We start from the raw sequence: 12,663 nt of genomic DNA on the forward strand, positions 1-12,663 counted from the left end.
ATTCAATCTTATATCAACTGTAACGACTCTCGTCGTTGGATGAAGGAGAGGAGGACCAAAGCGCAGCGTGGTATGTATCCATATTTATTTGAATACTTCTTTTACACGAACAAAACAATAAACAAAACGAAACCAACGACGCTACAGTCCTGAACATGTGAACCTATAAAACAAAGAACGCAACGAACAGGAACAATCATCCACAAACAAACAGTGAGAACAGCCTACCTTAATATGGTTCCCAATCAGAGACAACGTAAAACACCTGCCTCTGATTGAGAACCATATCAGGCCAATTAGACAACCCTAAACCAATGAAACACATAACATAGAATATACCCACCCAGCTCACGTCCTGACCAACTAAACAAAGACTAAACAAAGGAAATAAGGTCAGGAACGTGACATCAACTATGTTTGGACAGGTCGATGGGATGATGTGTCATTTCGCCCAACCCTATTGGTGGCCACTGGTCTAGGTTATTCATATTTTATATTCTGAGAACATGGCAACCATGTTATGTGTTTGTTTAGTGTGACATTGATGGAATATTATTCTAACCCACAGAAAACTGGACATATGAATGTTCTTGCAACTTTCCCATGAAAATTGTCTAGAACATTAGTATCTTAAATTCTGAGAACATGGTAATCATGTTCTGGGTAAATTCTATTTGACATTAAGGGGATGATCTCTTGAAAATATTCCTTGAAGGTCACATGAACATTCCTAGGAAAACGTTAGTTTTGTGGGAACGTTTGTTATTAGCCGGTGTAGCTAGTAAGTATCACCCAAACTAAACAGTAATGTAGCAAACATATGATATTAGCTATATGATACCAGTCAATTATCTACACTGAACAAAAATATAAATGCAACATGTAATGTTTTGGTCCCATATTTCATGAGCTGAAATAAAAGACACCAGAAATATTTTCTCACATTTCTCTCACATTTTGTGCACAAATTGGTTTACATCCCTGTTAGTGAGAATTTTATCCTCTGCCAAGATAATTCATCCACCTGACAGGTGTGACATATCAAGAAGCTGATTAAATATCATGATCATTACACAGGTGCCCCTTGTGCTGGGGACAATAAAAGGCCACTGTAAAATGTGCAGTTTTGTCACACAACATAATGCCACAGATGTCTCAAGTTGAGGGAGCGTGCAAATGGTATGCTGACTGCAGGAATGTCCACCAGAGCTGTTACCAGATAATGAAATGCTTATTTCTCACATCGTTTTAGAGGATTTGGCAGTGCTTCTAACCGGCCCCCATGGTGGCTGGGGGGTTATGTTATGGGCAGGCATAAGCTACGGACAACTAACACAATTGCATTTTATCGATGGCAATTAGAATGCACAGAGATACCTTGACGAAATCATGAGACCCATTGTCGTGCCATTCATCCGCCGCTATCACCTCATGTTTCAGCAAGATAATGCACGGCCCCATGTCACTAGGATCTGTACACAATTCATGGAAGCTGAAAATGTCCCAGTTCTTCCATGGCCTGCATATTCACTAGACATGTCACCCATTGAGCATGTTTGGGATGCTCTGGATCGATGTGTATGACAGCGTGTTCCAGTTTCCCGCCAATATCCAGCAACTTTACACAGCCATTGAAGAGGAGTGAGACAACATACCACAGGTCACAAGCAACAGCCTGATCAACTCTATGTGAAGGAGATGTGTCGCGCTGCATGAGGAAAATGGTGGTCACACTGGATACTGGCTGGTTTTCTGATCCAGGCCCCTACTCTTATTTAAAAGGTACAGTATCTGTGACCAACAGATGCATATCTGTATTCCCAGTCATGTGAAATCCATAGATTAGGGCCTCATTCATTTTTTTCAATTGACTGATTTCTTATATGAACTGTAACTTAGTACAATCTTAGAAAGTGTTGCATGTTACGTTTATATTTATGTTTAGTATAGATATCAAGATTATTTGACAAGCAGGCCAGATACTGTATATCTGGGCTATGTGAAAAATGTAAATGAAAGCATTTGCACCACCACTGCAAGAGGGGATACCGGAGATATACATCAAAGTACCACAGTCATAATACCCATAAAACATTGCGGTCAAACAAGGAAATGGTTACAATTGTTTTTACATCATTCATTTTTCCCATATGGGATTTTAGTAACACTTAAAATAAGGTCTGTATTTCATGTAAGCTTACCCTGGCATGATGTTTTGATAATCATGTAAACCTCTCTAGGACAAGGTGATTTATCAATATATTCGCCTGTATTTACCCCATCAAAATGAAATGCTAATTTTTTATTTATTTTTTATTTATTTTTTTACCTTTATTTAACTAGGCAAGTCAGTTAAGAACAAATTCTTATTTTCAATGACGGCCTAGGAACAGTGGGTTAACTGCCTGTTCAGGGGCAGAACGACAGATTTGTCATAGCTGCTAATGTGGCTATCATAAAGAACTAGAAATATCATTATCTGGACGAGACATCCATATTGAGGCAAAGGTAAGAATCTCTGGATTAGCTATCTAATGTTAGATACATTTTGTCATGAATAAATCAGCTACATTTCTTTAAATGGACAGTTCTGTGAACTGTCTTGTGCAAGATTTAAATTGACACAATATCTGTTAGCAAAGGTGTCAGCTAGAGCTGACGTGCAGGAGCTGACTGGGATTTGTAGTCTTGCATGATGTCTACTTTGATGCTAATTAGCATTTTCTAATCTGAGAGTAAATAGAGCTGAATATATTGATAAAAGTCACCTTGTCCGAGAGATTTACATGGTTATCAAAATGTAAAATCAGGGTAAGCCTACATGAAACACAGCCATTATTTGAAGGGTTTCTAAAATCCTCTATGGGAAAAATGAATGCTGGAAAAACTATTGGAACCATTTTCCTATTTAACCATTAGAGCAGCTCCCCTCTGACTGCTGTGCAGAAGAAATATCAGGCCGCACAGAGAAGCAGGAGCTTGAACTTCACTCAACTTTCTAGAATTTTCCCCTTTAGTTAACATTATCAACATTTCCCTCTACTGGGGGAATTGTGCTCGAATCAACACAATATTAGCCACTTTCAATGTAACATACCGAAACAAAACAAACTTTGCAAGACTTAGTATGCAAAACTAACTGTGCAAGAGATTTTCTCGTAGGCAGAGCTCATTTGAGTAGGATTCTATTGCATTGACAGGCACGACACAGTATTCTACACAGACCAAGATGCCATAACCAATCGAACTGCAGTAAGCCTATATGCAATTAACCATTCACTTTGAACTGGACTGTGTTTACAGCATGAGTAGATGCGCTTGTTTTGAGATCAAAGGGAGTGCTGCATGTAGGCACCTGTGCACATTTGTTCATATTCTTTGCTAGTTAGTGAGTTATTAGCCCAGTTATAGATCATATGTAGTCAACAATAAGGGAGTGATTACTTCCTACAAGATCACAAAACGTGTGCATCTTTGAAAAGCAAGAGCTTTTTTTACATCATAAAGGGGCAGTGTTGTATTTTGAGACAGCTTATTCAAGACTAAGTAGACAATAGGCAGCAGGTAGCATAATTTATCTGATTCTCTGTAATAATGGTATGGGAATAATAATTCATTTGATTTTGTAAAGTGGTTTCTTGCATCAAACAACACAACATTTTCAGTCACCTTGTCTGAAGGACAAGTGGATAAACAGGTTTAATGTCAAGCTCTGCATGTTTTTTCAAAAGTCTGTAGGCCTACATTGAACACCACACTTGTTCTGCTAGTGTAGGCTGAATGATAGAACAGCTATTTCACTTTTAAAATATTATGGGATGCATTTTTGTCCATTATTTTTGATGGTAGGCCACTTTGTTAGGCCTACATTATGATCAAATAGCCACAGTAGCCTACTTGGACACTTAAAACTGTAACTTAAAGCAAGTACAGCCTCAGTGATCACAGTAAACACGCGCCAGAAGTTGGACAGAATTTTCACAACTTTCATGTTTGTGCTCAGCAGACCTGACATTTCCTCAGTGCCAAAACATGTTTTAGGAAACATTGCTAACAGGTATTGTATCAATTTAAACTTGCACTAGACAGTTCACAGAATTGTCCATTTAAAGAAATAAAGCCAATTTATGAATTACTACATTTAGCTAACATTAGATAGTTAATCCAGAGGTTCTTACCTTTGCCTCGATTAGGCAGTCTCATCCAGATCATCATGGCATTTGTTGTTCTTTATGATAGCCACATTTGCAGATAATTAGCGTTCCATTTTTGGGGGGGTAAATACAGGCAAATATATTGATAAATCACCTTGTCCTACAGAGATTTAGCGGTTATCAAAACATCACTCCAAGGTAAGCCTACACGAAGCACAGCCCTTATTAAGTGTTTCTAAAATCCCCTATGGGAAAAATGTATGATGGGAAAACGATTGGAACCATTTCCTTGTTTGAACACTGGGTTTTATCAAATCAAATCAAATTGTATTTATCACATGCGCTGTAAAAACAGGTGTAGACCTTACAGCGAAATGCTTACTTACAAGCCCTTAACCAACAATGCAATTTTAAGAAGATCTTCATTGTAAAGGGTCGCCTAGAGGCAGGTAGCCTAGTGGTTAGAGCGTTGGACTAGTAACCCAAAGGTTGCAAGATTGAATCCCAGAGCTGGCAAGATAAAAATCTGTCATTCTGCCCCCGAACAAGGCAGTTAACCCACTGTTCGTAGGCCGTCATTGAAAATAAGAATTTGTTCTTAACTGACTTGCCTTGTTCAGAAAAAGGGTTTAAACACTGTTTCCCATGCGTGTTCAATTGACCATAAACAATTAATGAACATGCACCTGCGGAACAGTTGCTAAGACGCTTACAGACGGTAGGCAATTAAGGTCACAGTTATGAAAACTTAGGACACTAAAGAGGCCTTGCTACTGACTCTGAAAAACACCAAAAGAAAGATGCCCAGAGTCCCTGCTCATCTGTGTGAATGTGTGTTAGGCAAGGAGGCATGAGGACTGTAGATGTGGCCAGGGCAATAAATTGCATTGTCTGTACTGTGAGATGCCTAAGACTGCGCTACAGGGAGACAAGATGGACAGCTGATTGTCCTCGCAGTGGCAGACCACGTGTAACAACACCTGCACAGGATCGGTACATCTGAACATCACACCTGCAGGACAGGTACAGGATGGCAACAACAACTGCCTGAGTTACACCAGGAATGCACAATCCCTCCCTCCGTGAGAGGCTGGACTGCGGCTTGTAGGCCTGTTGTACGGCAGGTCCTCCCCAGACATCACCGGCAACAACGTCACCTATGGGCACAAAGCCACCGTCGCCGGACCAGACAGGACTGGCAAAAAGTGCTCTTCACTGACGAGTCGTGGTTTTGTCTCACCAGGGGTGATGGTCGGATTCACGTTTATTGTCAAAGGAATGAGTGTTACACCGAGGCCTGTACTCTGGAGCGGGATCGATTTGGAGGTGGAGGTCCGTCATGGTCTGGGGCGGTGTGTCACAGCGTCATCGGACTGAGCTTGTTGTCATTGCAGGCAATCTCAACGTTGTGCGTTACAGGGAAGACATCCTCCTCCCTCATGTGGTACCCTTCCTGCAGGCTCATCCTGACATGACCCTCCAGCATGACAATGCCACCAGCCATACTGCTCGTTCTGTGCATAATTTCCTGTAAGACAGGAATGTCAGTGCTCTGCCATGGCCAGCGACGAGCCTGGATCTCAATCCCATTGAGCACGTCTGGAACCTGTTGGATCGGAGGGTGAGGGCTAGGGCCATTCCCCCCAGAAATGTCTGGGAACTTGCAGGTACCTTGGTGGAAGAGTGGGGTGACATCTCACAACAAGAACTGGCAAATCTGGTGCAGTCCATGAGGAGATGCACTGCAGTACTTAATGCAGCTGGTGGACACACCAGATATTGACTGTTACTGTTGACCCCCCCTTTGTTCAGGGACACATTATTCAATTTCTGTTAGTCACATGTCTGTGGAACTTGTTCAGTTTATGTCTCAGTTGTTCAATCTTGTTATGTTCATACAAATATTTACACATGTCAATTTTCCTGAAAATAAACGCAGTTGACAGTGAGAGGATGTTTCTTTTTTTGCTGAGTTTATGTACATGTTGGTAGAGTTTAAAGTGACTATGCTTAGATAATAAACAGAGTAGCAGCAGTGTAAAAATGGGGGGAGGGGTTCCTTGCGGTCGGAGGCCAAGCAGTTGCCATACCAGGCGGTGATGCAGCCAGTCAGCATGCTCTTGATGGTGCAGCGGTATACATTTTTGAGGATCTGAGGACCCATGCCAAATCTTTTCAGTTTCTTGAGGGGGAATAGGCATTGTTGTGCCCTCTTCACGTCTGTCTTGGTGTGTTTGGACCATGACAGTTCGTTGGTGATGTGGACACCAAGGAATTTGAAGCTCTCAATCTCCTCCACTACAGCCCCTTTTCCTGTAGTCTACGATCATCTCCTTTGTCTTGATCACATTGAGGGAGAGGATGTTATCCTGGCACAACACTGCCAGCTCTCTGACCTCCTACCTATAGGCTGTCTCACTGTTGTGTCGTCAGCAAACGTAATGATGGTGTTGGAGTCGTGCTTGGCCATGCAGTCATGGGTGAACAGGGACTACAGGAGGGGACTGAGCACGCACCCCTGAGGGGCCCCCGTGTTGAGGATCAGCGTGGCAGATGTGTTCTTATCTACCCTTACCACCTGGAGGTGGCCCGTAAGGAAGTCCAGAATCCAGTTGCAGAGGGAGGTGTTTAGTCCCAGGGTCCTTAGCTTAGTGATGAGATTTTAGGGCACTATGGTGTTGAACAGTGAGCTGTAATCAATGAATAGCATTCTCACATAGGTGTTCCTTTCGTCCAGGTGGGAAAGGGCAGTGTGGAGTGCAATAGAGATAGCATCATCTGTGGATCTGTTGGGGCGGTATGCAAATTGGAGTGGGTCTAGGGTTTCTGGGATGATGGTGTTGATGTGAGCCATGACCAGCCTTTCAAAGCACTTCATGGCTACAGACGTGAGTGCTACGGGTTGGTAGTCATTTAGGCAGGTCACGTTGGTGTTATTGGGCACAGGGGCTATGGTGGTCTGCTTGAAACATGTTGGTATTACAGACTAGGTCAGGGACAGGTTGAAAATGTCAGTAAAGACACTTGCCAGTGGTCAGTGCGTGCTCGGAGTACACGTCCTGGTAATCCGTCTGGTCCTGCAGCCTTGTAAATGTTGATGTGTTTAAAGGTCTTACTCACATCGGCTATGGAGAGCGTGATCACACAGTCGTCCGGAAAAGCTGGTGCTCGCATGCATGCTTCAGTGTTGCTTGTGTAACCCTCTTACCTCGAATTTGACTCTCGCGATATTAACTTATGTAGAATATCTCAACAGCATTGGATGTTAGGTGAGAAGGACATCTCCAATAAGAATCCCTATTGTAAATTATCTAGGGTAATGACAACTAGGGTATTAACTTCAGATAGAATGATTATAGATTTTTTTCCAGACTCCTGGATGGTGCAGTGGTCTAAGGCACTGCATCGCAGTGCTAGCTGTACCAACAGAGATTCTGGGTTGGTTACTACCAATTGGACACCACGAAATTGGGGTAAAAAAAAAGATTATAGATTTTTGTTATTATATAAGTATATGCTTTCCCATGCATTAAATTAAATTGAAACAGTAAATGACTCCACCAACGCAGCATACATAAGGTTCAAGATGTGTATTATTACATTTTCAATGCACCACATTAAAAGAAATTAAAATAATAAACCCCAATGAGTCGTGCACAACCCATGTCCAACTTATTTCAAGCTTGCTTAACCCCGTTGCTTAACCTCAAGGCTGTCAAATACCTAAACGATGAGACGGTAGCTTCTTTACTAAGTCTTTCTTAACAAAATGATAACTCTCTTATCAAATAAAATCAGTATTTCCCGGGCCTCCCGGGTGGCGCAGTGGTCTAAGGCTAGCTGTGCCACCAGAGACTCTGGGTTCGAGCCCAGGCTCTGTCGCAGCCGGCCGCGACCGGGAGGTCCATGGGGCGACGCACAATTGGCCTAGCGCCGTCCGGGTTAGGGAGGGTTTGGCCGGTAGGGATATCCTTGTCTCTTCGCGCACTAGCGACTCCTGTGGCGAGCCGGGCGCAGTGCACACTGACCAGGTTGCTAGGTGTACGGTGTTTCCTCCGACACATTGGTGTGGCTGGCTTCCGGGTTGGATGCGCGCTGTGTTAAGAAGCAGTGCGGCTTGGTTGGATTGTGTTTCGGAGGACGCATGGCTCTCGACCTTCGTCTCTCCCGAGCCCGTACGGGAGTTGTAGTGATGAGACAAGACAGTAACTACTAACAACTGGATAGGGGGGGGGGGGTGGGGGGAAAGGGGGTAAAAAAAAATCCGTATTCCCTTCAAAACTTGATAGGTATGGGTTTTGTTCTATTTTTATCGTCATCTTTTATCATTTTTCTTCCCCAACGGTCCATCCTTTTCTCAACGTCTCTCTCTTTTTTCACAGGCCTCCAGTTAACCAGGTCAACTCCCATTGGCCACAGCTTAACAAGCAACCTTACTGGTCAAAACTTGAAAGTAAACCAACCTATTCACTTTTACATTACTAATTAATTATAACAAATAAATTCAATACTTGGTTCTACCAAGGGTATTACACTTGCCTCAAAGCGCGCATAGAAGTAATTTAGCTCGTCTGGGCAGCTCGCGGCTGTTCTTCCCTTTGTAGTCCGTAATAGTTTGCAAGCCCTGCCAATCCGACGAGTGTCGGAGCCGGTGTATTTGGATTCAATCTTAGTCCTGTATTGACGCTTTGCCTGTTTGATGGTTCGTCGGAGGGCATTGTGAGATTTTTTATAAGCATCCAGGTTAGTCCCGCTCCTTGAAAGCGGCAGCTCTACTCTTTAGCTCAGTGCGGATGTTGCTTATAATCCATGGCTTCTGGTTGGGGTATGAATGTACGGTTACTGTGGGGACGACGTCATCGATGCACTTACTGATGAAGCCAGTGACTGATGTGGTGTACTCCCCAATGCCATCATAAGAATTCCGGAACAAATTCCAGTCTGTGCTAGAAAAACAGTCACGTAGCTTATCGTCTGCATCATCTGACCACTTCCGTATTGAGCGAGTCACTGGTACACCCTGCTTTAGTTTTTGCTTGTAAGCAGGAATCAGGAGGATAGAGTTATTGTCAGATTTGCCAAATGGAGGGCGAGGAAGAGCTTTGTACGCATCTCTGTGTGTGGAGTAAAGGTGGTCTAGAGTTTTTTTTCCTCTGGTTGCACATGTAACATGCTGGTAGAAATGAGGTAAAATAGATTTAAGTTTCCCTGCATTAAAGTCCACGGCCACTAAGAGTGCCGCCTCTGGATGAACATTTTCTTGTTTGTTTATGGCCTTATACAGCTCATTGAGTGTGGTCTTAGTGCCAGCATTGGTTTGTGGTGGTAAATAGACAACTACAAAAAATATAGATGAAAACTCTCTTGGTAAATAGTGTGGTCTACAATTTATCATGAGATACTCTACCTCAGGCAAGCAAAACCTTGAGACTTCATTAATATTAGATTTCGTGCACTAGCTGTTATTGTCAAATAGACACAGACTGCCACCCCTTATCTTACTGGAGGCAGCTGTTCTATCTTGCCAATGCACGGAAAACCCAGCCAGCTGTGTGTTATCCATGTTGTCTTTCAGCCACGACTGTGAAACATAAGATATTACAGTTTTTAATATCCCGTTGGTAGGATAGTCTTGTATCAGAGCTCATCCTGTTTATTATCCAGTGATTGCACGTTGGCTAATAGGACTGATTCTAGAGTTGGGTTACCCACTCGCTGTCGGATTCTTACAAGGCATCCGACCTAAGACCCCTATATCTTGTCTCTTCTTCATGCGAATGACGGGGATTTGGGCCTCGTCCAGTGTCTGAAGTAAATCCTTTGTGTCCGACTCGTTAAAGAAAAAATCTTTGTCCGGTACGAGGTGAGTAATCGCTGTTCTGATATCCAGAAGCCCTTTTCGGTCATAAGAGACAGTGGCAGAAACATTATGTTACAAATAACGCAAAAAAACAAACAATAGCACAATTGGTTAGGAGCCCGTAAAACGGCAGCCATTTCCATTGAACTAAATGTAGATAAATACATGCCCTGGCTCTGAGCACAAGCGAAATAGCTATTATGACTCATACTGCGGTACTCTATTAGAAAAAGTAGAAGATAGGAATCCCCTTATCTCAGCTCACTGGTCACCATAACAACACCCACCCGTAACACGCGCTCCAGCAGGTATATCTCACTGGTCATCCCCAAGGCCAACACCCACTTTGGCCACCTTTCCTCCCAGTTCTCTGCTGCCAATGACTGGAACGAATTGCAAAAATCACTGAAGTTGGAGACTTATATCTCCCTCACTAACTTTAAGCATCAGCTATCTGATCAGCTTACTGATCGCTGCAGCTGTACATAGCTCATCTGTAAATAGCCCACCCAACTACCTACCTCATCCCCATATTGTTTTTATTTACTTTTTTTGCACACCAGTATTTCTACTTGCACATCATCATCTGCACATCTATCACTTCAGTGTTAATTTGCTAAATTGTAATAACTTCGCCACTATGGCCTATTTATTGCCTTACCTCCTTACTCCATTTGCACACACTGTATATAGATTTTTCTATTGTGTTATTGAGTGTACTTTTGTTTATCCTATGTTTAACTCTGTGTTGTTTTTTGTCTTACTGCTTTATCTTGGCCAGGTCGCAGTTGTAAATGAGAACTTGTTCTCAACTGGCCTACCTGGTTAAATAAAGGTGAAATAAAAAAATAAAATAGGAAAGGAATGGAGGATCGCCTCACCTAGCAGACTGTCGACCAATCGTGTTCACATTGTCATGCTGCGTCACGCGTTTGCTAAGCTAATCATCACGCAATCCATTCTCAAAGTCAGGGTATGATGGTGCTTTCAAGACAACTGGTACCGCGTTCAAAACTGGGAACTCTGAAAAAAAAGAGCTCCGACAGGGAAAAAATCGATTTGAACAGTCATCAAACTCGGAATTCCAATTCCGGCCTCTTTCTAGAGCTCCGGCTTTCAGACCTGAATGACAATGACATCATGGTCAAATATCTCGTTTTTTTCTCGATTTCTCATGCCGTGTTCAAAATAACTGGGAACTCTGGGAAAAAACGAGGTCAAATCATGATGTCAGTGTCCTTCAGGTCAGAAAGCCGGAGCTCTATAAAAATGCCCGAGTTGGATGACCTTTCAAACCGACATTTCCCAGTCAGAGCTAGTTCCCCCCCCCCCCAGAGTTCCCAATTGTCTTGACTCTTGAAAGCACTGAAGTCTGAGATTTCCCAGTTGTTTTAAAAGTGGCATGTGTCAAGAAACCTGCCTGTTTTCCTCAAAAGTACGCAATGTCACGATTACAAACCTTTACCATATTTCAGAGAACAAGTTAATTATATCACAGCTCTGTATTTATGTTGTACTTCTTGTTGACGAAATTCATGCTAATGTCCCACAATCACCCAGAATGCACCACGCGGCCCATTGACGTTGCATGGACAACGTACACAATGGGCGTTAATATGTGTTTCCCACACTGCGGTATAATTAGGCAATAAGGCAGGAGGTGTTGTGATATATGGCCAATAAGAACAGCTAAGGGCTGTTCTTATGCACAATGCAATGCAGAGTGCCTGGATACAGCCCTTAGCCGTGGTATATTGGCCATATTCCACAAACCCCCAAGGTGCTGGATAAGAGCGTCTGCTAAATGACTTAAATGTAATGTAATGTAAATGTGCCTTGTTGCTATTATAAACTGGTTACCAATGTAATTAGAGCAGTAAAAATAAATGTTTTGTCATACACGTGGTATACAGTCTGATATACCATAGCGGTCAGCCAATCAGCATTCAACCCCTTGGGTCTTATTCCTTAATTATACAACCGACGGGTCATCTGATGCTTTATCACCTGAAAGGACTGGTCGAGGTCCGTAAAATAAAACAGAAAAAAGTTGTAAATATTTGGTTACTTGAGTAGCTAGCTACAGCAACAGTTTGCAAACATCGCGAGACTTCCGGGAATGCTTGCGAAGCAGGCTGGGATTTGGGATTTGAGAGGTCAATGAGAGAAGTGACCAATTATTTTTTAGTTGGCACAACCTAGATTGGAGCCAATGTCTTAAGTAGTTGAACATGTTATTACTCCAACCTTGTGAAAGTGACAAACTGACACGTTTTTATTTAATCAAAAACAACTTTATATCAAAGGAGTGTCTTTGTTTTGACGGCCTGCACATGTTCAGTTCGGCGCCAGACGCCCGTTAGACCCGATGACGTTAATGCACATGTGCTTAGCTAGCCAACATCACCTACAAGCGTTATATGGGCTTTTATTGGAGTAGTTTATGCCTATCTTTATACTGTACCGTTTTGCTAAAGCTTCTTCAACATATTTCACGTGACTACCAGCGGGGAGGGGCCACTTCACGTGGCCCAAGAATAGATGCAATAAAGAGGTCAATAAAATTATACCAAAGCAATGGAAACGCGTGGGTGAAAGATGCCATGGGGGGAAAAGTGGGTGTGTTCCAGTCAGTTCCAGAGTGTCAAA

Source organism: Salvelinus fontinalis, chromosome 13 (assembly GCF_029448725.1).
Source record: "Salvelinus fontinalis isolate EN_2023a chromosome 13, ASM2944872v1, whole genome shotgun sequence".
In the NCBI taxonomy this organism is placed as follows: Eukaryota; Metazoa; Chordata; class Actinopteri; order Salmoniformes; family Salmonidae; genus Salvelinus; species Salvelinus fontinalis.